The following is an 18,925-nucleotide window of genomic DNA, read 5'->3' as shown; positions in this document are numbered from 1 at the left end:
TAATATATATATATATATATATATATATATATATATATTTTTTTTTTTTTGTTGTTGTTGTTTGTTTGTTTTTGTTTTTGTTTTTCAAGGTTGGGTCTCACTCTTAATTCAGGCTGATCTGGAATTCACTGTGTAGTCAGAGGGTAGCCTTGAACTGAGGGTGATCCTCCTACCTTTGCCTCCCGAGTTCTGGGACTAAAGGCGTGCACCACCATGCCTAGCTAATATTTTATTTTTATTTATTTATTAGAGAGAAAATGGGCATGCCAGGTCCTCTAGTCACTGAAAATGAACTCCTTTTTTGAAAATGAACTTTTTTTGAAAATGAACTTTTTTTATGAGCCAGGCTGATTCTTTCTCTGGTCTCTGCTTGCCTTTGAAGGACTGAGGATACAGGCACACAGGGCTGTGCCCAGCTGTTTCAGTGGGATCTGGAGAGTTAAACTCAGATGGTTTCAGTTCTCCTCATGGAGTTCACTTAACCACTGAGTTCTCTCTCCACTCCACAAAAGCTTTTCCAAAAACTAGCACAGGAAGAAATATTTTCTAACTCATTCTGTGGAACTAGTGCCACCCTAATAGCAAGAGCAGACAAGATGAGGTAATACGTGCTGTTGCATGTCTTCTGTCCTAGCGCCTAGGGGGGCTGAAGTAGGAGGATTGTTGTGAGGTTAAGGTGAGCCTGAGGCTACATAGTGAATTCCAGGTCATCCTGGCCTAGAGAGAGAGAGCCTATCTTGGGGGGGGGGGGGGGGGAAGAAGATATGGTACTAAAGGCCACCTTCAAGCAAGATTTGTAATGCACATAAAATCCTCCACATATTTTAACAAATGACATTCATGTAACAACAGATAGAAGATGCTCTATAATGGCCAAGCGAGGGTTGTCTCAGGAATGAAAGGTTGGTTTAATACCTCAGTGTGATCCACTGTACTGACGCTGATAGAGCAAGAGAGAAGAGCCACACTGACAACAAAGAGATGAAAATACAGAAGCCGAGGAAGCACGTAGTAAGGCTTCATATGTGTAATTGGAGATAGAGAAGGAGGAGGGAGAATGGAAATGGAGATAGAAAGAGGTATGATGGGGCAGGTATAGAAAAGAACATGGCAGAAAATACGATGCCACACCAAGTGACTGATAGTATAAGTAAAATGAATTCCAAGGCTGGACAGATGTTTTAGCAGTTCAGAGTACTTTTTAAAAAAAACACATATATTTTATTTATTTATTTATTTGAGAGAGAGAGAGAGGGGGTTGGGGGGGGAGAAACAGACAATGGGCGCATCAGGGCCTCTAGCCACTGCAAACCAACTCCAGATGCATGTGCCCCCTTGTGCCTCTGGCTTACATGGGCCCTGGAGAATTGAACCAGATCCTTTGGCTTTGTGGGCATATGCCTTTCCTGCTAAGCCATCTCTCCAGCCCTAGGGTACTTTTTTGCAAAGTCTGTCAGCCCTGGTTTGATTCCCCTGTTCCCACGTAAAGCTAAACAAAGTGGCCTATGCATTTGGATTTCGTTTGCAGTGGCAAGAGGCCCTGGTGCACCCATTCTCTCTCTCTCTTTACAAATCAGTAAATTAAAAATATTTTAAGCTGGGCATGGTGGCACATGCCTTTAATCCCGGCACTTGGGAGGCAGAGGTAGGAGGATCTCCATGAGTTCGAGGCCACCCTGAAACTACATAGTTAATTCCAGGTTAGCCTGGACCAGAGAGAGACCCTACCTCAAAAAAAAAAAAAAAAAAAAAAAAAAAAAAAAAATATATATATATATATATATATATATATATATATATATATATATATATATATAATGAACTTCGAAGCCAAACACAGCCAGCTTAATTTCTTTTTTTTTTTTTTGAGGTAGGGTCTCTCTCTGGCCCAGGCTGACCTGGAATTCACTGTGGAGTGTCAGGGTGGCCTCGAACTCCTGGCAGTCCTTCTACCTCTGCCTCCCAAGTGCTAGGATTAAAGGTATGCACCACCACGCCCAGCTCCATCTTAAATTTGATCAAAGGGAAAAGTTTACTTGAAAGGAAGCATCCAGCTTATGGTTCGACAATAGCAATAGACACCAGCGTCTGTGGAATGATGACTCACTGAAGGCAGGATTCTGGCAGTGGGTAGTGACACACACCTGTAATGGCAGCACCTGGGAGGTAGAGGCAGGAGGATCGGGCGCAAGGACATCTTTGACTACAGAGTTAAGTTGAGCAGCCTGGCCTTGTGAGACCCTGTGTGTAAACAGCAGCAGGGTGTGGTGGCACATGCCTTTAATCCCAGCCCTTGGGAGGCAGAGGTAGGAGAGTTGCTATGAGTTCGAGGCCACCCTGAGACTACATAGTGAGCTCCAGGTCAGCCTGAGCTAGAGTAATACCCTACCTCAAAAATAAACAACAAAAACAGAAAAGCAAATAGAACAGGGATTTATATCCAACAAATGACTGTCACATAAAATGTTGATAGTGACCCACAGGTTAAAAACATGTATGTATGTATGTATGTATGTATTTATGCATGTATTCATGTATGTATATATGTGGGCAACAATAAGCTAAAAGTGCTGAAGAGAGTTAATGGGCTGTGATTCTTGTCCTCCAAGAGAAGAGCAAAGATCTTTATTAACAGTGGACTTTGGTTTGGTCAAGCTGCATGTTATAATTGATAAGATATAACTAAAAGAATGGATATAGACTTGAACTTCAGATGACTGGAAATGGTAACAAATCTATGGGGCTATAAAGATGGCTTAGCGCTTAAGGCGCTTGCCTGCAAAGCCTAAGGACCCATATTCGACTCTTTAGCTCCCACATTAGCCAGACGCATAAAAGTGAGGCAAGCTCAAGGCTGAACTAGGTGGTGCAAGTGTCTGGAGTTCAATTGCAGTGGCTGAGGCCCTAGCACCCTAATTCTCATTCATTCTCTCTCTCTCACTTGCTTTCTAAAATAAAAAAAATAAATAAAATAAATCCAAACCAAGGCAATTAGGAAGCCTCTTGTAAAATAGTAGCCTTAAGTCTAAATATGAAGCTATTACTTCTGATACAAATTTATTAAGTGTTCCAATTAAAAGCTAAGATATTAAACTGGAGTTCTAAGAAATTGAATCTGTCTTCTTACTAGTGGCCCATCTGGAGCACAAAGATTCAGAACTGGTGACGTGCAGGAACGTGGGCTTTTTACACACTAACCTAATTGTAGAGTCAGGTGATGTGTACTTCCCAGAGGAGGTCTGTTGTGGACCAGACACACTTTTTATCACTGTAGCTCGTTAACATGTTCATTTGTTACTCACACAAAGGTTCAGAGTAGCTAGTGCTTGTGGGCAGATTTCTTTGCGCATAGTTATTTAAGAATTCATTTTCTTCTTCTAGTCACCCCACCATCCCCAAGGACCTTGATATGCTGTACAGAATCCTTGTATTGGGGGAATCATGCACATGGTTGGGCTGGGTCTTCATTGCTTATGCTTACATTTTATTACACAGAGTGTGGCTTATAAGTCAAACTTAACTGCAGAGGAGCCTGAACAATAGAATAGCTAGCTGTATGTTCAGGTAAAGAAAGTGATTTCAAGGGACGTTAACCTTACCACAGTTTGTAGTGATAAAGTTTCGCTTCAGTGGAGGTCATGGGGCTGGAGAGAGAGGTCAGTCAGTAAAGTGCTTGCTTGTCTCACAAGCACAAGGACCTGAGCTCAATCTCTAGTACCCATGCAAATGCCAGGCATGGAGGCATGCACCTGTAATCCCAGCACTGGGGAGGCAGAGACAAAAGAATCCTTCCACACACATGTGCACATTCATTCATGGACACTTACACATGCAAAAAATAAAAAAGGAAATTATAATCACAAACTTGATAAAACTAACAGTATGATATCAGACTATACAAAGTGGAAGTGACATACATTAATAATCACGATGAAGATTTTAGTACATTGACATTTTAATAGCATCAAGACCCTTGGCCTGATGGATATATAGAAAATACTACATCTCAAAACAGCAATATGTTTATTTTCAAGCATGCAAAGACATTCATATAAACTAGTCAATCTTTAGCCAGGGATAGTGGCATGTACCTTTAGTCCCAGCACTTGGGAAGCAGAGGTAGGAGGATGACCATGAGTTCAAGGCCACCCTGAGACTACATAGAGAATTCCAGGTCAGCATGAGCTATAACAAGACCCTGCCTTGAAGAAAAAACAAAACAAAGCATCATATCAAAAATTTAAAAATTTAGAGGGACTTCTGGTTAAGATGGCGGCATAGGTACCTCGCCAAAGCAGCATAGGTGGGAAAAGCAAAAGAAAAAAACCCAGCAAAACACACACTTTTACTAAAAAGTGAGGTGTATAGGAAATTGAAACAGCAGCAGAGAAGTAGGAGAGATCCAGAGCCCGCACGGCTGGCAGAAGCGCCCTGGCGGGCAGGTCGCATTCAACTTGAGTGGCAGGAAAAGCTAGGCAAGGGGATTTTCCACTCATACTGGAGTTCTCCGCAAACTCAAGAAACATGGAAAACCATGGTGAACAACGGAGGAGCAGATCACGAGGTAGAAGAACACCTGGAACAGCGGGCAAAGAGAGCAGCATCTGCTCCCTCCCCTTCCGACCACCAGAGCCCAGCCCTCAGGAAGAGCACAGCAGTCCATGGACCCAGCCACGCCTACTGAACTGACAGAGCACCAAAGAGAGACCCAATCAAGAGTGCAGCTGAGACCAATATCCTCCCAAAAGGTAACTGGGATTACACCAGGTCAGTACCTGCCTAATAAGCCTGGTATATATGCCCGAACCAGAAGTGCTAATTGCACCTTCCATGTCAGGATAAATTACATGTTAAATCAATCAGATAGAAGGTCAAACTTGCCATTCTTAAATAAGCTTTAGATTGGGCTTGTTGTTTGTTGCTTCTTGAATTATAGTGGCTTTGTTTACTCTTCTGTTATACATTATGGAAGGGTCTCACCTGGTCACAAGCTAACTTGGAACCCTCTACAGACCAGACATTGTAACCACCTTGTTGTCAGGATTAAGGGTGAGGCATCACACAGCCTAAGGGACAGACAGAGGATCTGGTTGTCATAATACCTACTCTTGGATAAATACTCTTGGATAAATACTCTTGGATAAATACTCTTAGCTGTCTTTCCTTGACAGTGTACATTGTTTAGTTAAATTTTAGAATCTGCTTGTATTTTGTTCCTCTTAGCCTACTTGAATACTCTCATAGCAGGCACACCCAACACCTACAGTCACTTTGGTACATACTCTGAGAGTCTTCAGAGACACACCTAGTGCCTTAAACTCCTACCCTGAAGATATATAACAACAGATTGATTGATACATTTCATAATACCCAGCTAACTGGAAAATCCAATCATTAAATAATCCAAGATGCAAAAATATATACATTATAACACAAGAAACACCAAAAATCAAGACAATATAAATCCACCAAAAATTATTAACGCAACAGAAATGACCTCTAGTGAGAACGAGTTAGAGGAAATGCCTGAGAAAGATTTCAAAAGCATGATTATAAATATGCTCAAAGAACTCAAAAGAAGAATTCAAAGGAAGCAAAGAAGACACAGAACGCCAATTTAATGAAATAAAGAGGTCAATACTAGACATAAATAAGGAAATAGAAATAATAAAGAAAAATCAGTTAGAATTACTAGCAATAAAGAACACAGTTAATGAAATAAAAAACTCTGTAGAAAATCTCACCAGTGGAATGGATGAAGGAGAGGACAGAATATTTAAGCTAGAAGACCAGGTGACAGGTCTAATACAGTCCAACAAAGAAAAAGACAAACTTCTAGAAAAGTATGAGTGGGAATTTCAGGATATTCAGGACACTATGAAAAGATCAAACATAAGAATTCAGGGCATAGTAGAAGGAGAAGAATTTCACTCCAAAGGCATAGTTGGCATCTTCAACAAAATCATAGAAGAAAACTTCCCTCAAATTGTGAAAGAGGTGCCAGTGCAGATACAGGAATCCTTTAGAACACCAGCCAGGTAAAACCGGGGAAGAACCTCTCCTCACCATATTATAATCACAAACATACAAATGAAAGAAAAAATATTGAAAGCAGTCAGAGAGAAAAATCAAGTTACCTACAAAGGCAAGCCTATCAGGATTACAGCAGATTACTCAACACAAACTTTAAAAGCCAGAAGGGGGTGGAGTGATGTATTCCAAGTTCTGAAAGATAACAACTGTCAACCAAGGTTACTTTATCCTGAGAAGCTATCTATTCAAATAGATGGAGAAATAAGGACATTCCATGACAAAAGCAGGCTAAAAGACTACTTGAAGACAAAACCAGTTCTACAGAAAATACTTGAAAGAATCCTCCATGCTGAAGAAAAAGAAAAGCACACATATAAGGAACTGGGAAAAAGCAAACAATACTCAAATACTAGTTAACACAAGTGAGCAAAGGTAAAACCGGAAGAACTACAAAAAAAAAAATGGCAAAAATGAATACACACCTTTCAATAATATCTCTTAATATCAACGGCCTCAATGCCCCAACCAAAAGACAGGTTTGCAGACTGGGTTAAAAAGCAGAATCCTTCAATTTGTTCCACCTTTCTACAAAGGTTGGACACTATCTTAGGGTGAAAGGTTGGAAAACAGTATTTCAAGCAAATGGACCTAGAAAACAAGCAGGGGTTGCTATCCTAATATCTGACAAGATAGACTTCAGTCCAACATTAGTTAAGAAAGATAAGAAAGGCCACTTTATATTGACTAAAGGCACCCTCCAACAGGAGGACATTACAATCCTAAACATATATGCACCTAACATGGGGGCCCCCAAATTCATCAAACAAACGCTATTAGAACTAAGGTCACAGATAACACCAAACACAGTGGTAGTGGGTGACTTCAACACCCCATTCTCATCAATTGACAGGTCATCCTGGGAAAAAATAAACAAAGAGGCATCTGGACTAAATGAGGTCATAGAAGGAATGGACCTAACAGATATATACAGGACATTTCATCCAAATGCTGCAGAGTATACATTCTTTTCAGCAGCACATGGAACTTTCTCTAAAATAGACCATATATTAGGACACAAAGCAAATCTTAACAAATACAGGAAAATTGAAATAATTCCTTGCATTCTATCTGACCACAATGGGTTCAAACTGCAAAATCAATAGCAAGAAAGGTCATAGAGCATACACAAAATCATGGAAATTAAACAACACATTACTAAATGATGAATGGGTCAATGAAGAAATCTAGAGGGAAATCAAAAAATTTAGAGTCAAACAATAATGAGAACACAACATACCAAAATCTCTGGGACACATTGAAGGCAGTCCTAAGAGGTAAATTTATAGCTTCAAGTTCCTATATTAAGAGATTAGAAAGGTCACAAGTAAATGACCCAATGCTTCACCTTAAAGCCTTGGAAAAAGAAGAACAAGGCAAACCCAAAATCAGCAGGTGGGAAGAAATAATAAAGATTAGGGCAGAAATTAATGAAATAGAAACTAAAAAAAAAAATCCAAAGAATCAATGAAACAAAGAGTTAGTTCTTTGAAAGGATAAACAAGATTGATAAACCCTTAGCAAATCTGACCAAAAGAAAGAGAGAAGAGACACAAATTGATAATATTGGAAAAGGAAAAGGTAACATCACAACCGATGCCAGAGAAATTCAAAAAAACCATAGGGACATACTATAAAAACATATACTCCACAAAGTATGAAAATCTGGAAGAAATGGATGACTTCCTTGATTTATATGACCTACCTAAATTAAATCAAGATGAGATTAACCACTTAAATAGACCTATAACAAGCATGGAGATCCAAACAGTTTCAGAAATCTCCCAACTAAAACAAGCCCAGGCCCAGATGGATTCACTGCTGAATTTTACCAGACCTTCAAGGCAGGGCTAACATCATTGCTTCTTAAGCTGTTCCATAAAATAGAAAAAGAAGGAATTCAACCAAACTCCTTCTATGAAGCCAACATTACCCTGACACCAAAACAGGCAAAGATAGAACACAAAAAGAAAATTACAGACCAATCTCCCTCATGAACATAGATGCAAAATTTCTCAACAAAATATTGGCAAACAGAATACAAGAATATATCAGAAAGATCATTCACCCTGACTATGTAGGCTTTATCCCTGAGATGCAGGGATGGTTCAATATACACAAATCTATAAATGTAATACATTATATAAATGGACTGAAGGACAAAAATCACATGATCATCTCATTAGATGCAGAGAAAGCGTTTGACAAAATCCAATATCCCTTCATGATAAAAGTCCGACAGAGACTGGATATAGAAGGAACATATCACAATATAATAAAGACTACTTATGACAAGCCTACTACTAAATGGGGAAAAACTGGAAGCTTTTCCACTAAAATCAGGAACAAGACAAGGGTGTCCACTGTCCCCTTGCTTATTTAATATAGTACTGGAAGTCTTAGCCATAGCAATAAGGCAAGAGGCACACATAAAAGGGATACAAATTGGAAAAGAAGAAATCAAGTTATCATTATTTGCAGATGACATGATTCTATATGTAAAGGACCCTAAAGACTCTACTAGCAAACTGTTAGAGCTGATAAAAAACCTACAGCCATGTAGCAGGATACAAAATAAACACACAGAAATCAGTAGCCTTCATATATGCTAAAAACAAACACACAGAGGATGAAATCAGAGAATCACTCCCATTCACAATTGCATCAAAGAAAATAAAGTATCTTGGAATAAACCTACCCCAGGAAGTAAAGAACCTCTACAATGAGAACTTTAAAACACTCAAGCGAGAAATTGCAGAAGATACCAGGAAGTGGAGAAACATCCCTTGTTCATGGATTGAAAGTATCAATATTGTGAAAATGTCAATCTTACCAAAAGCAATCTACACATTTAATGCAATCCCTATCAAAATTCCAAAGGCATTCGTCACGGAAATAGAAAAAACAATCCAAAAATTCATTTGGAATCACAAAAAACCTCAAATATCTAAAATAATACTGAGCAACAAAAATAAGGCTGGTGGTATCACCAGACCTGATTTTAACCAATACTACAGAGCCATAGTAACAAAAACAGCATGGTACTGGCACAAAAGCAGACATGTAGATCAATGGAACAGAATAGAGAACCCAGATGTAAGTCCAATCAGCTATAGCCACCTGATATTTGATAAAATTGCCAAAAATACTCATTGGAGAAAAGACAGCCTCTTCAGCAAATGGTGTTGGGAAACTTGGATGTGTATCTGTAGAAGGATGAAAATAGATTCTTCTCTCTGTCCATGCATAAGAATTAAGTCCAGGGCTGGAGAGATGGCGTAGCAGTTAAGCGCTTGCCTGTGAAGCCTAAGGACCCCGGTTCGAGGCTCGGTTCCCCAGGTCCCATGTTAGCCAGATGCACAAGGGGGCGCACGCGTCTGGAGTTTGTTTGCAGAGGCTGGAAGCCCTGGCACGCCCATTCTCTCTCTCTCCCTCTACCTGTCTTTCTCTCTGTCTGTCGCTTTCAAATAAATAAATAAATAAAAATTAAAAAAAAAAAAAGAATTAAGTCCAAATGGATTAAAGACCTTAACATCAGACCTGAAATTCTGAAACTGCTAGAGAATGAAGTAGGGGAAACCCTTCAACATATTGGTGTTAGCAAAGACTTTCTAAATGCAACCCCAATTGCTCAGGCAATAAAACCACAGATTAACCCCTGGGGCCTCATGAAATTTCAAAGATTTTGTACTGCAAAGGACACTGTGAATAAAGCAAAGAGGCAACCTACAGAATGGGAAAAAAAAATTTTCGCCAGCTATATATCTGATATAGGATTAAAATATAGGATATACAAAGAACTCAAAAAGTTAAATAATAAGAAATCAAACAAGCCGATCAAAAAATGGGCTATGGAGCTAAATAGAGTGTTTTCAAAGGAAGAAATACCAATGGCATATAAGCATCTAAAAAAATGTTGTACCTCCCTAGTCATTAGGGAAATGCAGATTAAAACTACATTGAGATTCCATCTCACTCCTGTCAGATTGGCCACCATCATGAAAACAAATGATCATAAATGTTGGCAGGGATGTGGAAAAAGAGGAACCCTTCTGCACTGCTGGTGGGAATGCAATCTGGTCCAGCCATTGTGGAAATCAGTGTGGAGGTTCCTAAAACAGCTAAAGATTGATCTACCACATGACCCAGCTATAGCACTCCTAGGCATATATCCTAAGGACTCATCTCATTTCCTTAGAAATATGTGCTCAACCATGTTTATTGCTGCTGAATTTATAATAGCTGGGAAATGGAACCAGCCTAGATGTCCCTCAACTGATGAGTAGATAATGAAGATGTGGCACATTTATACGATGGAGTTCTACTCAGCGGTAAAGAAAAATGAAGTTACGAAATTTGCAGAAAAATGGATGGATCTGGAAAGTATTATACTAAGTGAGGTAACCCAGGCCCAGAAAGCCAAGCACCACATGTTCTCTCTCATATGTGGATCCTAGCTGCAGATAATTGGGCTTCTGTGTGAGAAGGAAAAAACTCAGTAACAGATGCCAGTAAGCTAAAAATGAGATACAAAGGGAAGAGAAGAGGGTACTTAATAGGTTGGTATTGTATATATGTCAGTAGAAGAATAGATTAATGGGGGTGAAAAGGCCCAAAGTGAGGTCAGGGGAGGAGATTGAGTAAAGTGAAGGTAGAGGGAGGGCTAATCAAAATCTGAGAGGATATAAATAAATCAAATGGAATCCTTCAGTTTTGGACAATGGAACACTCAGGAGCCATAGATCGTTGCTAGAAAATTTTAAGTGCCAGGGATGGGATACCTTCCAGTGAGTTGTTGACCAGGGAGGTCCCTGATGCCCCCAAAACATTATAGGTCATTGCCGAGGCCCTTGGTTTCCCACCAGGAATAGATGGTAAGACCCTATTGCTGGAGACTTCACATACTTGGGCTACAAGGCCACTGAGACATCCTGCTGGAACTGAGCTGATAACCTCCTCCATGTAGACCAGCTGACAGAAAGCTGGAAGAAGCCATTCTACATGCAGTTCAATGGGAGAAAGATACACCACCAGTGAAGATACTCAGCAGTGGACACTGCAAGCCTTATAGTTGGCCAGCCAGGCCAAATGAGCCAACGTGTGCAATAGTGGCACGTCTGTCATGGTGGAAACCAACTGCCTTCCAATTGGACTGGAGGCCCACTCCAAGGGAGAAAATACATCCCTGATACTGAAAACTTAAAACAAGGGTAGTCATGAGCCCTCAGGTTGTAACATCTGCTGATGTCTGGATTAGGGTACATACTATGCTTATCAAACTGCCCAGTAAGCACTTCTCTTAATATTCATACCCTTATATTAATACTACTCTCACTTTGGATAGAGAATCTTCTCTTTTCATATGGCATTGACCTTGGGACAACTCAGAAGGTATCATGGTGCTGGAAAGAAGTAACTGGAATACCGAGTAACATCTCAATCACACCTTCCAAGGCTCAGGGTCTAATGCGGAAGAGGTGGTGGAAAGAATGTAAGAGCCAAAGGAAGGGTAGGACTCCTTACAACATGCTCCCTCCCGACAAAAAATTGGCCTCGATATCCATGACCTCTTAATGCCTGACACTACCTACATAAGACCATCATAAGAGGAGGGAAGGATCATGGCATCCAAATAGAGGAGAGACTTATTGAGATGGGGAGTGGATGTGATGGTGAAGGGAATTTCAAAGGGGAAAGGGGGTATGAGGTATTACCATGGCATATTTTTTATAATCATGGAAAATGTTTAATAAAATTGAGAAAAATATTTAAAAATTTAGATAAAATGGCATACTTCTTAGAAAACATAGCATGCTAAAAGGAACTGAAAGAATAAAGACTTGATAATTATTAAAATATTTAGTTTTACAGAAATGTGAATGAAGGAATATTGTGAATATGTGTTACCATTACATGGCAACATCTGTATGTCCATATAATGTCTTGATTGACCCAGACAGTTTCTTTCCTTCCTTCCTTTCTTTCTTTCCTTTTTATTTATTTATTTGAGAGTGACAGACAGAGAACAAGGCAGAGAGAGAGAGAGAGAATGGGTGCACCAGAGCCTCCAGCCACTGCAAACAAACTCCAGATGTGTGTGTCCCCTTGTGCATCTGGCTAACATGGGTCCTGGGGAATCAAGCCTCGAGCTGGGGTCCTTAGGTTTCACAGGCAAGTGCTTAACCACTACTCCATCTCTCCAGCCCATTTTTTTTATTAATAACTTCCATGGTTATAAACAATATCCCATGGTAATAATGCCCTCCCTCCCCCCACTTTCCCCTTTGAAATTCCATTCCCCATCTTTTCCCCTCCCCTTCTCAATCAGTCTCTCTTTTATTTTGATGTCATGATCTTTTCCCCCTATTATGATGGTCTTTTTTTGTAGGTAGTGTCAGGCACTATGAGGTCATGGATATCCAGGTCATTTTGTGTCTGGAGGAGCACATTGTAAGGAGTCCTGCCCTTCCTTTGGTTCTTACATTCTTTCTGCCACCTCTTCCACAATGGACCCTGAGCCTTGGAAGGAATGATAGAGATATTGCAGTACTGAGCATTCCTGTCACTTCTTCCCAGCACCGTGATGCCTTCTGAGTCATCCCAAGGTCACTGCCATCTGAAAAGAGAAGGTTCTTTACCAAAAGTGAGAGTAGCATTAATATATGGGTATGAACATTCAGAGAAAGGCTTACTAGGCAGTTTGATGTGCATAGTATATACATTTAGCCAGACGGCAGCAGATGTTACACCCCTAGGGCTCATGACTACCCCTGTTGTAGGTTTTCAGTATCAGGGATGTATTCCCTCCCATGGGCCTCCAGTCCAATCAGAGGGCAGTTGATTTCCACCATTAGAGTCATGCCACTATTGCACCCGTTGGCTCATTTGGTCTCCTGGCTGGCCAGATATAAGGCTTGCAATGTCCACTGTTGAGTATCTTCACTGGTGATTTCCTTTTCTCCCATTGAACTGCATGCAGAATGGCTTTTTCCAGCTTTCTGTCAGCTGCCCAGACAGTTTTTCTTGAATACAGAATTATAACATGTGATCGTGTCAGTGGGGACTCAGCCTTGCCTGTGGTAACTGCAGTGATTTGTTGATGACGTTATTGCAGAGCTCAGGTGCGCTGCCTGAAGATGTTCTGGCTGGGTTAGGGTCTTCCCTGCGTGCCTCTCCAGGTTTGCTCTGGTCTCATGTAGACTCTTTACTCAGTGGCAGACTGCAACATCACCCACTAGCTTGATGAGAATTTCCTCAAGTTCCAGAGTGGGACCGAAATACCTGGTTACTTCTGACCTGGGCTTTGTTCTGAGATGTAGAACAACTGTGATTAGACCAGCCCAAAGCATCTCTGAGGTTGGTGGACTCAGAGTCGAGAGGTGTGCCTGCTGAACAACTGGGGTGCAGGAGCCATGGGGAAAGTGATAAATGTATAGTTTCAAAATTAACTTTTCAAGGCAACAATTGTCAGTTTTAACATTTTATGAAGTCTTTACTCAAAATAATTATTAAACTCTGTATAAAAAACGAATTCTGAAAAGCCAGTTATGGTGGCACACATCTTTAAACCTAGCATTTGGGAGGCAGAGGGAGATAGGAGGATCGCTGTGAGTTCAAGGCCAGCCTGGGACTACAGAGTGAGTTCCAGGTCAGCCTGGGCTAGAGTGAGACCTGACCTTGAAAAAAGAAAAAAAAACATGTTTTTCATGAGAGAGGAAAAAAGGCTTAAGAAAAAGGAGGGATGGACTGAAGAACTGGTTTCGTGGTTAAGATGCTTGCGTGCAAAGTTTAATGTTTGATTCCCCAGTACCCATGTAAAGCCAGATGCACAAAGTGGCACATGCATCTGGAGTTCATTTGCAGTGGCTGGACGCCCCAACACATCTATTCCACCTGTCTCTCTTTTCTCCTGCTCTCCTTGCAAATAAATAAACACAAATATATATATATATATATATAGGTTTTTCGAGGTAGGGTCTCACTGTAGTCCAGGCTGACCTGGAATTCACTATGGAGTCTCAGGGTGGCCTTGAACTCACGGTGATCCTCCTATCTCTGCCTCCCGAGTGCTGGGATTAAAGGCGTGCGCCATCACGCCCGGCAACACAAATATTTTTCAGGGCTGGAAAGATTGCTTAGTGGTTAAGGTGGTTCCTGTGAAGCCTAAGGACTCATGTTTGACTCTTCAGGTCCCACGTAAGCCAGATACACAAAGTGATGCAAGCGTGCAAAGTTGCACATGCGCACAAGAGGTGCACACATCTAGAGTTCAATCACAGTGGCTGGAAGCCCTGGCATGCCAATTGTAACTCTCTTGTTCTTGCTCTTTTGCATAAAAAGAAGATCAGTCTGTTGGGCTTGCCTCAAAAATAAAAACAAAATATTTTTTTAAAAAAGAAAGGAGGGGTTTCTTATATAAATTTTCAGGGTATTTGTTGTAGCCTTTTCTGTACACATTCCCATGCTCTTTTCCCTAGTGCTTATTTGCATAAAAGAAACGTGGGTTCTCTTGTTTGTAGCTATCTTCAGAATCCCTGTCTTTACTGTAGTTTATAACCTTTTCTATTTTTTATTTATTTATTTATTTATTTATTTGAGAGCGACAGACACAGAGAGAAAGATAGATAGAGGGAGAGAGAGAGAATGGGCGTGCCAGGGCTTCCAGCCTCTGCAAACGAACTCCAGACGCGTGCGCCCCCTTGTGCATCTGGCTAACGTGGGACCTGGGGAAGTGAGCCTCGAACCGGGGTCCTTAGGCTTCACAGGCAAGCGCTTAACCGCTAAGCCATCTCTCCAGCCCACCTTTTCTATTTTTAATAGTCTGAGTCAATGTTAGAATCATATCTTTTATATCCTACTTTCCAAATAAATTATCTTGTTTTACTACAAAAAAAAAAAAAAAGAGGAGAGGTAAGGGGGATTATAGAACACATACGACATAGAAATGGAAGGGGGCACTGGGTCAGAAGAGTCCCCACAGCACTCCATTCCCTGGCCTGGTGGTATCTGGACTACTCACTGTCTGTGCAGCAATCTGGCAATACTATATATGTTTTTCCTCGACTTTTCTACATCATACAATACCTCAGGATAAATGAAATCTTAAAAAAAAAAAGGAATCAGCCAGGTGTGGTAGCACATGCCTTTAATCCCAAGCACTCTGTAGGCAGAGGTAGGAGGAACCTTACCTCAAAAAACAAAACAAAACAAACAAAAGGCATCAGACTTTATAATACATGTCATAATTTAAAAATATTTTTAAAAATTATTGATGACTTCCATAATTATAGACAATAAACGGTGATAATTCCCACCTCTAACTTTCCCTTCACAACTCCTCTCCATCATATCCCCTCCCCCTCTCAACTAGTCTCTCTTATTTTGATATCATCATCTTTTCCTTCTATTATGATGGTCTTGTGTAGGTAGTGCCAGGCACTGTGAGGTCATGGATATCCAGGCCATTTTGTGTCTGGAAGAATGCATGGTAAGGAGTCCTGGCCTTCCTTTGGCTCTTACATTCTTCCTGCCACCTCTTCCACAATGGACCCTGAGTCTTAGAAGGTGTAATAGAGATGTTTCAGTGCTGAGCACTCCTTTGTCACTTCTCAGCACCATGGTGCCTTCTGACTCATCCCAGAGGTCATTACCATCTGAAAAAAGAAGCTTCTCTAACAAGCGGTGAGAGTAGCATTAATATTAGGTATGAACATTAAGACAAGTGCTTACCAGGCAGTTTGGTGAGCATAACATAGGCATTTAGCCAGATACCAGCAGGCGTTACATCACTTGGGCTCATGACTTCCCCCATCATAGGTTTTCAGTATCAGGTATGTATTCCCTCCCATGGAATGGGCCTCCAGTCCAATTAGAAAGCAGTTGGTTTTCCCCATAAAAGACGTGCCACTATTGCACCTGTTGGCTCATTTGGCCTGACTGGCCAAATTTAAGGCTTGCAGTATCAAGTGTTGATTTTCTTCACTGATGACTTCTCTCTCTCCCATTGAACTGCATGCAGCATAGCTTTTTCCAGCTTTTTGTCAGCTGGTCTACATGGAGGAGGTTATCAGCTCAGTTCCAGTAGGATTTCTCAATGACCTTGCAGCCCAAGCATGTAGAGTTTTCAGTAATAGGGTCTTACCATCTATTCCTGGTGGGAAACTAAGAGCCTCAGCAATGGCCTTTAATGTTTTGGGGGCATTAGGGACCTCCTTGGCCAACAACTCAGTGAAAGGTATCCCATCCTTGGCACTGAAATTTTTCTAGTAACAATCTATGGCTTCTGGATGTACCATTGTCCAAAAAAGTAGGTTTCCATATGACTTATTCACACCCTCTGAGATTTTGATTAACCCTTCCTCTACCCTTCCTTTACTCAGTCTCTCCCCTAGACCTCACTTAGGCCTTTCCACCCCTGGTAATCTTTTCATCTATTTACATATATACAATACCATCCCCTTAAGTCCTCCCCTCCTCCCTCCCTTATAGCCTCTTTATAGTCTACTGGCCTCTGCTAACAAGTTTTCTTCCAACTTACCTACAAGTCCAAACATTTGTAGCTAGGATCCACATATGAGATGTGGCACTTGGCTTTCTGGGCCTGGGTTACTTCACTAAGTATAATCTGTTCCAGATCATCCATTTTCTTACAAATTTCATAATTTTGAGCCAGGCATGGTGGCACACTACTTTAATCCCAGTACTCAGGAGGCAGAGGTAGGAGGATCACTGTGAGTTCAAGGCCACCCTGAGACCACATAGTGAATTCCAGGTCAGCCTGGGCTAGAGTGAAACCCTACCTTAAAAAAAAAAAAAAAAAAGCCAGGCGTGGTAGCACATACCTTTAATCTCAGCACATGGGAAGCAGAGGTAGAAGGATCCCCATGAGTTCGAGGCCAGTCTGAGACTACATAGTAAATTCCAGGCCAGCCTGGGCTAGAGTGAGACCCTACCTCAAAAAATCAAAAACAAACAAACAGAAATTTCATATTTTTTTAAATGGCTGAATAGAACTCCATTGTACAAATACACATCTTCATTATCTGTTTATCAGTTGAGGGATATCCAGGCTGGTCCATTTCCATTTCTGTATATGTGTGTGTTGCAGTCAGGCTCACATTGCTACCAAGAGAAGCTTGTGGGAAAGGTGCTACTGCTGGAGACCTGAGTTCTGGGCTCTCCTGTCTAAATGGCAGGACCAAGACTGTGGGCTAGGAGAAACACAGATCTACACATAGGAAGGGTTTAACAATGCTTTTCAAAACTCTCAAGTCCGGGGAGTAGTGATGCATGCCTTTAATCCTCCCAGCACTCAGGAGGCAGAGGTAGGAGGATTGCTGTGAGTTCGAGGCCACCCTGAAAATACAGAGTGAATTCGAAGTCAGCCAGTCCAGAGTGAGACCCTACCTCAACACCCCCCACCAAAAAATAACTCTTTTAAGTCATGAGAACCCAGAGATTCTGGCAATGCAGAGCTTCAGGCCACTGCAGCTGTTTATTGCCCGTTGTGAACCCTTGCTTTATCTTGCTCTGAAGTTCTTTTCCCCATCAACCTGAAGAAGAGAGGCGGTCTTTCAGTGTCTTTCCTTTGTGCTCTACCTATCCATCTGAAGGTCCTGTCTCCCTCTCTTCCTCATCAACATACATCCGGCCCTGTATCCCCGCAGGGTGAGTCCATGGGCTGAAACACCTGTCCTCAGAGCTCAGCGATGCTCGTGATGGCCTCCCTTCTCATCACTGGGGCCCTGCTACACTTTGCACTCATTCCCACATGTGCTGTTCCATCCTTCCTGCTGGCAGGAATCATTTTCCTTGTGTTCTGCTGCTTCTCTTTTTTGGTTTTCCCCTGACTTTCCAGCTCTTGGAACATACTTGGTCAGCAGATGTGCTTTTGTTTCCAGTTTCTTAGCTCAAAATTCTAATGTAGCTCAATCAGAATTACAGAAATGGGGAGAGTAGTCAGATGCCGAGCCAAGAACCTGAGAACATGTCCCTCTGCGCGTGCGCTCAGCACGTGAGTCAGGCTCTGAGCAGCTGACTCTCAGCTTTCCCAAGAAATTCAAACATGATCATTTCATACCTAAAAATGAAGCCAACAGTAAACAGAGTGGCACTAGTTCTGCTTGAAGGAAACTTCTGGAACTACAGAACCATGTGCTGTCAGGACACAGGCTCCAGAGCTGCCATTTCTGCTTGTGAATGGTCTCAGCTCCTGCTGGGGCCCTTGGGGGAATGAATGTCAGTGCCATGCCTTTGCCATGCTGTTTATGTGTAACACCTCCTTTGCACTGTGCCTGCCTAGAGGATCTGTTGTTACTATGTGGCCATAAATTTTTCCTCATGTTCAGGAAGCAGATGTCTTTTCTCACTCAGTGCCTGTGAGCATGGGAAGAGGAGGTGTCAGTGACCATGTTTCCCTGATGTGCTACCCAGAAGTGCATGTGTCCAGTCTCTGGACATTGTAGCCTCCATGCTGACTCCCAGCTCAGTCTATTAAACATTAGTGGGAAAGTCCCTAAAAGTGACTCAAACACTGTCATTAGTACATTGAACTGAATCTGCGTAATTTTTCTTCAACACAATTATAAATATTGTTAAAATTGCATTAACTTATAATTGCTGCATCTAAATTTTAGGACAAGGGTAGAGTATTTCTATAGTCATGTAAAAGTAAGTGAAATAAAAGTATAGTCAGGTCAAGAAATCTGATGAGGAAGCCCGACGTGGCGGCACACACCTTCAATCCCAACACTGGGGAGGCAGAGGTAGGCGGATCGCCGTGAGTTCAAGGCCACCCTGAGAGTAGAGTGACTTCCAGGTCAAACTAGGCTAGAGT

The 18,925-nt window shown here is 41.4% G+C and overlaps 1 protein-coding gene across 5 annotated transcripts in view; it reads left to right on the top strand.

Annotated features, from left to right (window-relative positions):
* Traf3 (TNF receptor associated factor 3) overlaps nucleotides 1-18,925 on the top strand; it is a 155,172-nt gene that overhangs the window by 84,719 nt on the left and 51,528 nt on the right. The window lies entirely within an intron of this gene.

Source organism: Jaculus jaculus, chromosome 7 (assembly GCF_020740685.1).
Source record: "Jaculus jaculus isolate mJacJac1 chromosome 7, mJacJac1.mat.Y.cur, whole genome shotgun sequence".
Taxonomy (NCBI): domain Eukaryota; kingdom Metazoa; phylum Chordata; class Mammalia; order Rodentia; family Dipodidae; genus Jaculus; species Jaculus jaculus.
The sequence above is the reverse complement of the archived record's forward strand: the minus strand, read 5'-3'. Positions and strand labels throughout refer to the sequence as shown.